Below are 5000 nucleotides of genomic sequence, written 5' to 3' on the forward strand. Positions count from 1 at the left end.
CCCACTATTAATGTCCTATTGACTGATCTTGGCCTTGATCCATTTCATGCTTCATGATTTCTTGATCGAGTCACTTAAATTTAATCCTAGGTTAAGAGATCCTGAATTATCCCGATGCCTTGGACTGCCTATCAGATGGACCATCTGATCAACAGTCTTCTTTCCTTATGATTTAATTTTATTAAATTCATTGAATAGAAATTGATCATATTTTTGATATTTTTAAATAGGATTACTGATTCTTCTAACGAAGTCTAAGATCTAGGATGAACAAGGTAGTGGATTTAAACTTCTTATTTATGTTTTAATTATCATGTTTCATGCTTGTGATCTACTATTGATGAATCATATTTTTATAAAATAAATGGATTAACATATGAGATATGAAAAGTATATTTTATTATGATAGTGATTTAATAAATATATTTTATGAAAATGATATATTTATGAAAATAAATTTTATTATTATATATTATATATATATTTTAAAAAAAGATATAACTATTCTAAAGATTCTCAGATAGTTATATATAAATTTTTAGAATTGAAAAATCGATATCCAGAGCTGCATCCATAAAAACAGATCCTGCTAGTGGATATAAACTTGGTATACAAATAAAAACTTTGTCGATTAAAAATACAGGGCTCTATCATGCATATAAAGTGACTATATAAAGCATGAATATCTATGAGCAAAAGTTTTGAAACAGTATAAACATATGACATGAATGACTTATAAATCATATTTATGAATATTTATGATTTATCTATGCATGATTGATTTATGACTTATTTTATTATATATTCATAAAATTTTTTATTTTTTAATATCTATTATTTTTAAATATATATTATCATAGAAAAATTTATACTTGATCCAATAAGGAATGTAGGTTCTATCTACTGAGTTGGTGTAGTTCATAACTTTTTATTTTTTTCTTTTACAAAGGAATAAGTTTAGAAATAATAGAAGATCCAGGTTTGGAGGTCTGTGTAACAAGCTTGAAATTTTGATAGTTGAACTTAGTTTATTGAATTATTATAGACTTATAGTCAATTATTTTTGAATTGTGAGATATAGATTTTAGTATTTGATATTGGATTTAAATACTTTGAATCAATCTTGATTTAATTATTGATGAAATTAAAATTTTTATTATATTTTATTTATAATAGATTTTAGTTGATTATGATTGTTAGACTTCATATTATTGAGGATAGCACCTTTGGTAGTATGGCTGTATTATATCTTGGATTTGAGACATGATATTTTATGGTATCAGAGTAATAGGTTTGATCATGTATAGAACTTAAAGTTTAGCAATAGGTAATTAGTCCCATTTAGCTAGATCATATTTAATTAAATAAAAGTAGATAAGTTTTTTTAGAGTTCTTGTTGCTCATTTAAAGAAGCTAATTAGTGTAAGTATTTTTGATAGGTTACGATGAGCAACAAGAAGGATGAAGTCTTGATGAAGTTTGCTCCTAGGAGGAGAAGAGCTAGAATGACTATGAGAGGAGATGCCAACTAGCCGAATGAGTAAGCTTTTAATGTGCTAGCCACTGAGATAGACATTGTTGAAGTATACGAAGTCATGGCTTAACTTATTTAGCAATAACAGCAGACACAAGCCACTCCTCGACTTACACTATCTTTGGAGTCATATTATTAGAGGTTTAGATGGCTTAACCCATCACTTTTTGAGAGTGGACTTGACCCTCTAATTGTGGAGATGCAGATTCAAAAAATAGAAAAGGTGTTTGATGCCCTATAGTATCCCGAGGATGTAAAAATCAGATTAGCCATACCTGTGCTGAAAGAAAATATGGAGTTTTGGTGGACTGCAATAAAGGCTGCTTATAGAAATAATGATAATCAGCTGATATGGGAGAAGTTTAAGAAAATATTCCATGATTAGTATTTTTCTGAGTCAATGAGATTAGTAAAGAAGGATGAGTTCTTCGCTTTAAGGCAAAAAGATGACAGAACTAGAGTATGCAAAAAAATTCAATGAGCTAGATCATTTTTGCCTCTGCTTATGGAGTTCGGAAAGAGCAAAGCTAATAAATTTGAGCAGGGTTTAAGATATGGGATTCGATATCATTTGTCTTTGCACCTTTCAAATGATTATAAAGATGTATTAGAATGAGCTTTGAAAGTGAAATCCAAGATGAAAAGATCGGATAAGAGAGAAGTAACAAAAAGAGACCAAGACTGGCAAAAAATCTAAATGATCGACAGAAAAATTCAATAAATAACTTAGATAAGAATAAAGAAGTTATGACTTATGAATTTTATGAAAAAAATCATTACGGATCTTATTTCAAAAAGCTGAGAAAATATTTTTCATGTGGTAGAGTTAGCATATGGTACAAGATTGTCCTATTAAGAAAAAGGATAGTTCAAAGTCTTCCAAACTAATAGATCAGAAACAACAAAAAAATGCATGGGTGTGCACTTTGACCTAGTAAGATGCTAGTGCCAGTGATCAAGTAGTTATAGGTACCTTTGTAGTCAACCCATAGATGCTGATGTATAATTTGATTACGAATTTTTTTATTCCTTTGTGTCTTCCAAGTTTAACTACGTATTTGAAAAATTGAATGAGCCATCATATGTTATCTCTTCTAAGAAAGTTATTCTCATTGATGTTTTGTTTAAGCATTGCATTAGTACTCTAGATGAGGAAGCTAGGATTGATGGAAACTAGCCTAGAATATCAAGTTCTAGAAGTATGGGTTTAGATCAAAGTTGCATAGTGAAAATATGGTAAAGATGATTTGAAGACTAAGTTGTTAGATGTATACCCTAAAAGCCAATATGGCAGACATATTGTAATAATTTTAGGATATATATTTATACTTAAACTATTGATTCATCAATAAAATGAGCTTTATATTTTCATTCTTATTTTATGTGTCCAAGAATCATCCTAAGAATTAATAATTTAAAGATATATATTCTTAAGAGTTGAGACTTAGAGACATGTATGATTAATTCATAAAATACTCCTGATCAATGGATCATCACAGAGATGGTGACTGATCCAGTTAGATCGACGTATCAATCCTTTTCTTCGAGATAGATGAGTCTCTAGTCTACGGTGTAGAGACACTAAGCGAGAGTGCGGATAGTTGTTAGAGAACATCGGCCTGAGTGTGATCAAATGAGAGATCACATACATATCTACTCACTCGTTAGTGATCTTCTCGATGCTGTAGTAGTGTGCATAGTTCTTTGATCTGCGGTGCCTCGACTGCTCGCAATGGGATTGCTATAGTTTGACTATATATAAATATGATCTCCTAGCCATTTGGATCCTTGTAGGAGTATGATGCGCACCTAGATGGGATTTATCGACCATAGTAGATAAGGAGTAGTCCTATGGAGTTTGAAAAGCTGAGTCCTTAAATTTGTGGCTATAGCTAGATGATTGATGGAAAAAATTTTTCATCAGTATCATGATTTGGACTGGAGCTAATCGAATCTTTCATATGACGGATATTGGGGTTTGATGAGTTTTCATAATCTCCATCTTGTCGAGACTCATGATAGAGAAATTGAATAACACGATAACTACACCTAGAGATTTTAATTATTTTATTCTGTTAGGTTGCCACCACATGCTGCTAGACATCACTAGTGGATTGTAAGAGCTTACTAGGATCATTCTGGATCGATGATCCTTGATGGATGAGAGTTGAAAATATTATAATTCATTAAAAGATGTTTCGATTATACTATGATGGAGATCATAGTATGTCTCCCTACCAAATAGAATAGAATCTATGAGGTTACACACAAAAAAAATTTTGATCAGATCAAATAGTTGGATCATGATCAAATTATCAATATGATTGATAATTTTGATCAACTTATAAAAGTTACAAATGTTGGATCAGCTAACAGTTAGCAAGAAGGACCTAATTGCAATTGTTGTAATCCAATTTGATAAGATTAAGTTAGAGATCCAGTCCTAAATAATTAAATCAAATTTAATTTATTTGGACTTGACTTAATTAAGTCTAATTAGACATCTGAATTTCAAATTTGAGTCCTAATTGGATTGGGACTGAGTCTGGAATAAATTGGGCTGGAATCAGATTCAAATTGAGCACAAATTGAGCCAAATTGGATAAATATATCAGAGTCCCAGGTTTACTGGGACTCTCTCTCCTCTCCCATGATAGAAAAGAGGGGCACGCATGGGGATGCGCACCCCATTTTCTTTTGCATTGCATCTTGGAGAAAAAATAGGAGAGGAGCATAGGTTCCTAAGTTGGCACCCCCTCTTGATAATCTCTATCTCCTAACTGGGACTCTCTCTCCTCTCTCATGGTAGAAAGGAGGGGCATGCATGAGGATGCATGCCCCATTTTCTTTTGCATTGCATCTTAGAGAAACAATAGGAGAGGGGCACAAGTTCATGAGTTGGCACCCCCTCCTGATAATCTTTATCTCCTCATCAGATGGGGTTGGATTGGTTCAAGTTTGAAATTGAGCTCTTATTAGATAAGAGTTCAAATTCAATAGAACTCTATACTTTCTCCCTTGGCAGCCATCTATAAAAGAAAGGGACTTCTTGGACATGGTGAACATGACAATCTGATTGGATCCATCTTGTGCTGCCCCCTTTCCATTTATTCCCTAATCCACATGCCCAAGCCCACCCTAGTTGGCCACTCATAGAGAGAGTGATCAGTGAGAGAGAGATCAGAAAAGGAGAGAAAAAGAAAGGAGGAGTTCTCCATCGCCTCTCTACTTCCTCCAGTCCTGTGCGACAATAGTCTATGCATAGATCCTCAGATCCTCTTCTACGATGGTCGAAAAAAGAGATCAGATCCAAACCAGTGAAGTAGAGATTTGAAAGAGAGCTAGCATCTCGATGGTCTTTGGTGCTTCCGATCTACTTTAGCTCCATGTGGATATCCGTAGAGGCTGGATATGTATGCAGCCTTTTAATGAAACCTGTAGACATCCTCAGATCCAGATCTGAAGG

This window comes from Elaeis guineensis, chromosome 3 (genome assembly GCF_000442705.2).
Source record: "Elaeis guineensis isolate ETL-2024a chromosome 3, EG11, whole genome shotgun sequence".
In the NCBI taxonomy this organism is placed as follows: Eukaryota; Viridiplantae; Streptophyta; class Magnoliopsida; order Arecales; family Arecaceae; genus Elaeis; species Elaeis guineensis.